The sequence below is a fragment of the Strongylocentrotus purpuratus genome, unplaced genomic scaffold (genome assembly GCF_000002235.5).
Source record: "Strongylocentrotus purpuratus isolate Spur 01 unplaced genomic scaffold, Spur_5.0 spur5_contig_843, whole genome shotgun sequence".
NCBI classification, from domain to species: Eukaryota; Metazoa; Echinodermata; class Echinoidea; order Camarodonta; family Strongylocentrotidae; genus Strongylocentrotus; species Strongylocentrotus purpuratus.
The window spans coordinates 952,447-963,404 of record NW_022145550.1 but is presented as its reverse complement, the minus strand read 5'-3'; positions in this window follow the sequence as shown (position 1 = coordinate 963,404).

The window sequence follows — 10,958 nt, the reverse complement described above, 5'->3', positions numbered from 1 at the left end:
AACATTTTCTCTGAAAAGCATGGCTCTTCAAATGCCTTCACATTCTATGGCATGTAACAGCATACAAATCGGGACAGATTTTTATGCCACATTTTCATGTAGTCCCATATACATCTTTCTGTGTACAGTGCTTGTAACTTAACCAAGACTGGGCCAATTTTTTTATCATTTGGATGATTCCAGAACCTTGCAGTACACACCAATACTTCATGCTAGATGATCATCCTTTTCTGATTTATTCCACACCGCTTCTTACAATATGCAATCGCATGACCAGAACTCAACTTTATCTTTAAATGAATTTATTATACATATATTTAGTATAACGCTCTGCATTATTATAGAAAATATTAATGTCTTTTGTTTATGTGTATTATACAAATCTGTTTTATTACATAATTGTGTTAGTAATTTAAAAAAAAGGAAAACATCTATGTATATTGTAAGTACGCATTGCCAATGTTAATGTTTGTGCTTTATCATAACAGTGCTATAATTTGACTTCACCCCACCCAATAGTATTGGTGCATGCAAATCTCATGATACATTTATACATTTTATGTAATCTTATAATCACTATATCTATTTAGGGTTGTGTCAATTGTGTAGTCCATAATCCCATATTTCATTTCTGTATAGAAAGAACAAAACAAACAAACCAAAAAAGAAAAATATTTGAGACACACTTATTTCATTCTCAATGTTATGGGACGATACACAAATACATTATCTGCACTAATATTTTGTTTTCAGTCTTCCTGATTCAAAGGTATGCATGCGAAATGCATTTGAAGAACTAAGACAAGAAGAAATAAGAACTTTATTTTGTATTGCTACTGCAGGAATACATAAGAGCAAATGATACTTTATCCCTTGTCTCTCTTTCTTTCTGTGTCTCTATGTGTCTCTGTCTCTCTTTCTCTCAGTCGGTCTGTTTCTCTCTCTCTCCATATACATATATACATTGTATCTCTCTCTTTCTTTCTCTCTCTCTCTGTGCCACCCCTCCCTCCCTCCCCCCCCCCCCTCTCTCTCTCTCTCTCTCTCTCTCTTCCTATCTGTGTGTGTCTCACACGATAGTACCCTTCTCCCTCCCTCTCTCTATATCTTGCCCTCTATGTCTCTCATCTGCTCTCTTCCTTTATTATCTTGGAAGAGCATTGTCATTGTTCATGAACAAAAGCTGGAGATTATATATCTATGATATTTATGGATTTATGTACCTTTTTTTCCTTATCTCTTCAGTTTGTAATATACTGTATGCTTGGAGCCAGACATACATTAACTCATTCACTTTAACACAGAGCTTAGGCTCTTAAAAGCGTCTAGTTGGAGCCAGAAGGGAATTTACTCTTATACGTTAACACATAGTTAACACCCTTCTGGCTCTGAGCATATATTATTGTAAATTCTTCTGTGTAGATGCTATAGAACTGAATATATGAACCTATTGTCTTGAATATTCTTCATACACTGTACATGTAGGTTTGACAATCGTTTGAATTGTATTTTAAATGTGAAGTGCATGATCTTTACTTTATTCTACCAAGATGTTGTGACCCCTTTCTTTCAATGTATATAGAACCTTACAAGTTGATTGATGATCAATTCCCCAGTAGTTAAACATTATCAAATTATATTATACCATATAGTTTGTAGAAAGCATGATTTTGTTGGTTTGTAGTTGAAGCCTTTTCCTTTGGGTTTATTTGAAGCGGAGGTCTACCCTGGAATGGAAACCTACCAGTGAGTGTTTGTTGAAAATCTGATAAAAGATAACACAGTTATGAAGTTTGATAACTTGGATTAATCGAACACAAATCAGCAACTTTGTTCACCTTCCTCCAAGCAGGTCTTCATTTTTTTCATAACAAAGCTTCATAAAGTTCTATTTCCTCTTTACCGGTAATGCTTTTACTAAGCATTAAAGTAACTTGATGCCATGGTTTACTTCCCCTTTTGAAAATGGAATTATGTTTACTCTTCATGTAACATTCCCTGTACATCTCGTTGTCACTTTGCTTTTGATAAGTAATCTCTCTCTCAGTACTTGAACTAAAGGAATGTTTCTGTACTAGTGCCTTGTAATGGTAACGTGTATTTCAGTACATCTTTTTATGAGTGCATGGATGTTATGTGTAAATCCAATTATTGTATTTCCTTGTTTCAGGTCTTGTAATGATCCCATGTACATATATACCACTTGTGGTATTGACTACCGGTAGTTTATCGATTCCCCTTAGTTGTGAACATTGGCACTGAATACGTTAATGATATACTGTGCAGTATTTGTTTCATATAAACAAACTCACTTCCCACTTCACAAGCAGCAGCCTTTTCACACACAGCTAAAATTCATCGTTTCCAGAGATGATTAGAATCACTCAACAGTTTTCAACATGTTTATAGAAATTTTTTCCCAGTGTGAACATCGTTTATACGATGTTGGGATAGATACGAAGTCGCGATCCATACGCCCCTAAAAGCAGGCTGCCGATACGAAGTTTGTATCTAAAGAGCTTGACATTTTGTGTGTGAAAGTTTTTTCGTGTTTAAACGTGTTTAAACTGTATGGAGTGACCGCTCTGTTTGATATGACCTGACCTTCAATGCGCAATGGCACTACTGCGCATTTTACGAGCAGTAGTTAATCACGAAACGATTAACGATCGCAACGAAATTTCTGTGTGTGAAAGGCTCGTGATTAGTTTAAACACGTTTCAAACACGTTTATACTAATCATGTTTATAAAATTTTAGCTGTGTGTGAAAAGGCTGAAGGATGCAAATATGATGATAATTGCCTACTCATCTAATCTAAATTGATAATCACATCATAATACAAATTCAAATAGGTGTCTCTGTTGTATGTTTAGCGAATGCAGTGGGGGTTTTCCCTATACTTGTTGTCTTTAAGAATCAATGTATGTTAACGACTTTGCAACATCAAACTATCTCCATCCAACTGCTAGTTAACTTATTGGCTATGTGGACCTCGGACCCTGTGGTTCCTATAACAACCTTTTTGGAATGAGACGAGGTATAGCACTCAACGGGTTTAAAAAAATGTCCCAACGATATTATCAATGGTGCACAGGATGATTGAAAATCTCCTTATTGCAAATCATGAAGAATTCCTTCAGGTGACTAATGTAAATCAGCAAGAAGCACTATTCTTTAATCATGCACTCTGTAATTATAGTATGCCCAACTTTCATTAGATTGCCAAGTATGCATTTTAAAAAGTAGATTTACTATTATGTAATGTAAATTGTGTACACTTTGTTGGCCTCTCTATTTATACTTATGTTTGCCAAATGTTGTTTATTTTCCAATATATATTTGTTCATGTTCATGTTATTTGATGCTTAGTTTTTAGAAGCACTGCAATTCCACCTACTTGATAACTTTACCTATAAAACTGTACCTTTGTTTATTTATAGGCAATTGTTCCTTTAATGTTTATAACAGGAAAGGAACAATGGTTAACAATGTTGTATGTCTCTTGCATGCATATTTGATAGTGCTACCAAGTCTTCACCACTCACCAGTATATTGGTGCAGACTGTGTATGTAGTGATACAATATAAGTACATGCTCTATATGACGATCAAGTAAACATTATTTGTGTAAATTGATAAGATAAAGACTTCAAACAAAACCTAGAGTAAAGATTGTGCTCAGTCACCACACATCTTGTTGGTGCTTTTCAATGCAATAAGTTCACTGTATAAGCATTTTTCCTTCTTTATCTTTAGAATTCACTAACCCTGTACTTGCTTTATGTAGAGGAAGTTCCTTTCTTCTTCTGTCCCTCCCCTCCCCCTTTCATTTTCCATGTGTATTTCATTTTTCTTGCAGCCATTTTGTTTTCTTCATCTAATTTGTACAGTATTGGTCACGAGAACTTCATTTGTCTCACTATATTTTAATGAATGTTGTATCGCCACCAATCAGTTTTCTCCTGCTATTTTATTTTTCAATTTACCGTTGTTGTATTATTTCTGCTATGCATTCTTTTTGATCCATCAAATCTAGTTGTGTAGTAGTTTATATGCAAGTAAATGAGGTGTACATCATTCGACAGATGTTTTTGTTTTATTGATGATATGTTTAGAAAATGATACACATGCTACCACTCAATATAGATAGTCGACACTTGCCAATCAGTATATTGTAGTTGTAATTTAATCTGTTGAATTGTCCATTTATTCAACTTTTAATTTAAGGGAGCCATGCTCGTTACTGAAATAGGATAGAAATTAGAAGATAAGGCAATTTTTGATTATTTAATCTATCAATGACTTTGTATTTTCTGTTTAGCTTTTGTTCATAATTGTAATTAAAAGAAAGTGAATTTAGTATTTATTTGAAAATTTGTAAAAGAAAACCTTGCATGGTCAGTAAACCTTTACAATATAGAAATCGAATAAAAAGTATTAGATTAATTTAATGCATTGAAATTTGATATCTGATGATAGTTCACAATATCTATACTCAAGTAGTGTGCCAAATTGAAATAAACTATTTGTATTGCATGTTTGATTTATGAAATTTTGAGAACGAGTTCTACTGAAAGTGAAAATTAAGGATATATCTATAAACAATTTCTTGTTGTTGCCATTTGTGATTGCACAAAGTTTCATAAGGAGTGATTGAACAAAATATATTTCCCGTAATATACTTCTGTATTGAATTTGGAGGTATCTTCAAGAAATGTAGTGCTGTGTATTGTATTAAAATGATGTTATGATATCACCACAATCTCTATTTCTCTCAGATTCTTCTCCTCCTCCTTCTCCTCCCCCCTCCCCCTCTCTCTCTCTCTCTCTCTCTCTCTCTCTCTCTCTCTCTCTCTCTCTCTCCCTCCCCCCCCCCTCTCTCTCTCCTTCACACCCTCCTTCTTTCTCCCTACTTCTCCCCCCTCTCTCTCTCTTTATCTCTTTTCTAATATTATCCTCTGTCTCATTATCTTATGATTCATGATTATCACTTAACCATGTATATTGAATATAAGCGATGGCTTATGAGAGCATTATATATGTTTGCAAAAGTGATGTTATACATCCATTATTTGTTAAGAATTGATGATGGCATTACTTTACTTATTATTGATGATAATAAAACGTGTGAAATTACCAAAATAACAAATCTGTCCATGAGTTTTCCATTGATATGACTATGATTCAGGATAAGAGTACTGAATAAAGTCATCGTTTGTTCCTCGTTTCAAGTTTACATACCAATGTTTCGTGATTGAATGGGCTTTCCATTATTTGAAATACAATGTAGTTATAATACACTTTAAGTTTGAATTTCGCTGGACCATACCTCTTCTGAAAAAATAGCATCACAAAAAAAAACGGCTAACTACATTTATTTCTCAATTTCCTAGGATACAATGAAGCAAAACCAATAGGACGTTCGCCTCTCCTTTTCTAGTCCTAATTCATAACTGCTACTGATTTTGTTTGTTGAAATTTTTAATTCGTCAGACTCCGCTGCAAATAATGACAAGAATACTGTAATGTGTATTTGGGGGATGTTTCGTTCCCAAAGTCCCTGTGTAATGAAAGTGATTTAAAGTGTTGATGACAGGAAAGCCATGGATGTGGTGAGTAAAAAGTGTTCTGATTTGTGCATCAAGTTATTCTCAGAGATATCAAAAACAGCAGAAGAGGATGTGAACTGCATGTCTACAGCTGGATAATGCGTTATTTCTGGAGAGATAAAAAGTGTGATTACCCAAAAAGAGCATTCGCCCCAGAACTCATATTTATCCTCGTTGGTGTATCCACATAATATCTCGATACACCAAATCTTTTATCAACACTTAATTACGTTTAAGACGTGTTTACCTTGAACATAAATGTCTGGGGAATGTTTTATTTTAATACAACAGTTTATTCACATAAGAACTGTATTTTAGGACGGCTAGATTTCCTCTCCCTGGGTTATACAAGTTGTTTAAGAGTGATTGAGATGTGCTGTGGGAAACTGTGTACACACGAAGGTGTTGTCATAGCTACAACGCAGACATCTATACATTTAGTAGAATGATTTATTATTGGATTAGGCCTATAGCTAAAGGAATTAAAGGTAATTTTACTTTTCTACTTTATATGCAGTACTAAAAAAAAAAATCAAAACGGTGACGCAGATAGTCAAGCACCATCACAAGAAGTTCACTTGCAGCAGGGGCGCAGTCCTTTCAATCTACAAAAGACACTTTATTTTTGTGTGTGTGCAAATGTATTCAATGGTTACGGCATTTGTTTGCGTTTAAATCATGTCGGGCGTGGACGTACATAGTAAAGTTAATTTATTTTCAATTCTTGAAGAAACGTCAATAAATTTAGTCCTTTGATATTGTTCATAATTATGGGCAGTGGAATATTCAGGGTGTGTATAGCTTTCCACCCCTCCACACACACACACACGCACATATAGATCGTGTAAGACAGGAGGCATCTCTACAGACGACCCCCCCCCCCCACCCAACACACACACGTTCTTTCAGTCACATTGCCCATGGTTGGATTGGAATTATTAATCTTAATACATTTGTTTTTAAAGCAATGAACGCCCTGGTATAGACATTGTGTGTGTTCAAAGTTATGAGCCTTCAGCAAACAAACCATGCGAGTCCCCCTCCCATGCGGACCATGGTATTGCTCTTTATATACCACACCAAAGTTGTAAAGCTATCAAAGATCTTGTCCAAACCAGGATTATGTCATAAACCAAGCACTGGGTAAAACCCGATTTATCATAAATAACATCAGACAGACAGTGAGAGGAACGAGGTGTATTTTTGATCAATTTAATAATACCAATAATTCGACACGATTCATCATCAAAATGTTCACATAGTGATCAAATTATGTTTTACATTCAATAAAAAGGCACATACATAATTTATAAACAAAGACGATTACAAACATATTCTTCGTGATACATATACATACATACATACATACAAACATACATACATACATACATACATACATACATACAAACATACATACATACATACATACATACAAAACAACGATCGCAAAAACTTTCGAAAAATCAACCTAAGGCCATTCCCAAATGCGCGTGCTATCTGTAGGCGATACAAAAGGGTATTGAAATATATTGAATTCTTTGAGAGTCGTTACGATTGCTGTATATCTCATTCAACCTGTGTTACGTTTGAGCTTTTGAGCTTACACCAACCCGACTTCATATTACGTGACAAAATAACATTCTACTTTATGTGGCGACGACTGCAACTTGCGTTATAACTCAAATCACTCTCTGCATTTATTGTTTGTTAACAATTATTCATAATTGCTCTCGGCAATGATGTTCAAATGAACTACAGTTCTTATTGGCATTTGTTTTCTTTTCGGCAAATTTGTCCAAAGCTCATACCACGCCCTTAAAAGGAACACATAATTTAGAAATGACTTACCCTGTATTTATACACTTTACAGATAATGTATAGTCACCCCCTAAAAAAAAGGTTAGATTGAATTTATTAAATGTGGCTGCATAATTATGCACCGAATTCAAGTTAGACTCTTTCCAACACTTCTACTGACCTACACGTCACTATAATTATGTCACCTTCGAATTAGCAATTCAGTTTAATGTAGCTATTATCTCCTGAATGCCTTTAAACTTACTCGTGCATTTCAAAGATAAAAAGTTTGTTCAGTGGCTTGAGGAATACGGATATGGAAGTTTAAAAAAGGAATCAATGCCACTACTTTTGACCTCTAGTATGTTATTTCAGTTTCGAACAAGATAGTCTTCGTTATGGCACACATTTCATTTCTTTTCCGCAATAGTTGCAAAATATGCAAAATGTGCAATAATGTGCTTCCATTGCTTGCTACAGAGAAAGATACTGCACAATACATGTATTCATAGTCAGATCCACAATTCAACTAGAAGAACAATGCGATCAAATATAATGGAATTACAGTCGAACCTGTCTATTAAGGTCACCAATGGAAACATAATCAGTTACCACTGTCTAAAAGTAGCCTTAATAGCCATGTTCTACACACATTTCTCTCTCGAAGGAGAGATAAGACGCATGGTCACTTTAGACAGGTGACCTTTATACAGAGGTGGCCACTTAGACAGGTTTGATTGTAAATTAAAAAGGTGAGTATATAACATCAAGTCATCAATAAATATCAGTAAAAATCACGTCTTACTATAACGTACACAGTTTGATGTGAAACCCTGCTTTTGATTGCCTTTACATCAGTTCTACAAACGACGTCTTTACAAAAAAAAATTATCTTCGCTTGCATTTTTAAATGAGGATTTCTGTCGCTCGATCGGCAATAATCATAACAACATGGACACCCCCCCCCCCTCCTCTCCCCCAAACACACTAATTGCGACAAACTAAGCAACAAAAAGAGAAAAAAGAAAAGAAATAAAGATATAGAGATGGATAGAAAGATAGCAAGAAAGAAAGAATGAATGAATAAATGAATGAAAGAAAAAAGGAAAGGGTGAGACAATGTGAAAGAAAGATAACACCCTCCTTTCATTGGATAACCTTGTTCCCAATATCTAACACTATAGAAGCCAAACATATTCAATAGTTTGGCCTATGTTAGGCCACGTCAATGACTCCAACTACTGTACTTATATTAAACACAGATGTTGAATTTATGACCTTGGATTTCTTCCACCTTGACTCGTTCCAAGCAACAGAACAGGTGTATATTCTTGATAATAGGACACATTGACCATGAAGTACAATGATCGTGTTATGCACTGCTCAATAATGTTCAGGTCACATTTGGAAAGAATTTTCATACCAGCCGACTGAATCTATCGAAACTAAACGCGAAACAGTGGCGGTGCCAGGGTATTTTATAAGGAGGGGAGGGGCTCTTTCGGATGGTGACGTTAAAGGTCGGTCCCCAGACGTAAATAATCATATCTGATTGATACACGTCTGTAAAAACACAATTACACGCACACACATAAGTTTCAAAACGTGCTGAAAAACAAATAACTATAACGTTGACGTTAGCGGTGGTACTTTTTTTTTAGTGGGGGGAGGGGGGGGGGTTGGGCAATTCTTCCTCCCTCCCCCACACATATTCCCTGTGCATTAGTACTGTTATCATGCGATGGGTTTTCTCAATATACAATCATAATCATTGATACATGACACTCCGATGCATTGACTTGAGAGTCGTGAGGAAATCAATAATTTATTTCTTGAATAACTGCACTGTGAAAAAAATGGGCAATATTATTGCCCAACGTTGGACCCATAGTCAACCCAACCATCTATTGGGCAATATTTTGCCCAGTGGTATTGGTAAACGTAAGCACCCTACTTCCTACTTCACACGTGCATTATTATTTCGTATTTTGACCAAAATTTGAGCAAAGATATGACCTTTCAACTGCCCGACTACGGTAGCCCACTTGTTGGGAAATCTTGACCAGCTGTTGGGCCATTGTGAAAAATATTGCCCAATAGATGGTTGGGTTGACTATGGCACAACGTTGGGCAATAATATTGCCCATTTTTTTCACAGTGTGTACTCTCACAATGAAAGTGAATATTCATTACATAATAATCTACAAGTATGATATTTCATACGACTAATGTATTGCCCCGTGTTGATGACATAATTCGTTATATTGGCCCGTAAAAGCGCGCTTATTTATACTTTGCTAAAGTGTATTACTTTACAGAGCACAAAGTGTCCACCACATTATCATTCTATCTACATCACGTGATTCTGAAACACAAAATTAAAAAAACTGAATTAGTATGTCAGAGTAATGAAAATGAAAGCGGATTTCATGAATTCATAACTTATGCTCAATCATAAGATTACATCATCGAAATAACATATACGCCCACACTTGGGCTTTACAACCGGTGGGATGACTCAATTCACCAAGTATAATTTCTAAACTGGAATTAAATTTGTTCATTCTTATAAATACTGGCAACAATGTTTCACGAATTGAAGTAATACACTATAATATCAAGGCACAGTGTTGCAATATCTTTAATTTCATTTTTTACCTAACAGAAATAAATTAATTAATGAAAATTACGTTTTATCACTAAAAGTATGAGACTTTAATTCGTCACAGTGTAAAGTAGTAATGCTAGGCCTAAATGTTTCAACTAATTGCACTCCTCCGATAACCTCCATATCAGCTCACCATGCTGTAAAGGAGATAAGGAAGAAGAGGAAGACAAAGAATGAGAAGAAGAAGAGGAAGAAGAAGGAAAAGAAGAAGAAGAAGGAAAAGAAGAAGAAGAAGAAGAAGGAGAATGAGAAGGAAAAGGGTAAGGAGAAGAAGAAGAAGAAGAAGAAGAAGAAGAAGAAGAAGAAGAAGAAGAAGAAGAAGAAGAAGAAGAAGAAAGAAAATGGAAACAGAAAACGTTTAACAAACAATTAAACTTTTTGCGATTTAAACTTGAAAGGTACAGAATTTTGTGAAGATAATCTTAATCTAAATCGTATCGCACAATCGTTTGTTCGACGGCATGTAACATCATGTAACATCAATCAACTCAAAGAAAATGGGCCTATCATTATTTTTGTGAGAAATTCAAAAGAAACAAACAAAATGTGATTTATCTCGAGTCCTGTCGTCACACTATACCAACAGAATATATTTGACAGTCACTACACGAATATTTATTATATGTTTTTAACGAACGAAACAAAACAAAAACAAAGATAAAATGCACAATTGCTAACATTCACTTGCTTATTTAGTTTACTAGAAAATAACCAGACAATGAAACAGTATACAGAGACAGTAGTCGTCGTATGTCTATAAATAATTATTTGTATCATTGTCTGACAGCATATACAACGAAAACCAAAGCAGTAGAAGCCCTTTTAAAGGTTTAACATATCAAGCATCGTATGGATAGCGATATCATGACGGTAACTGTCCATT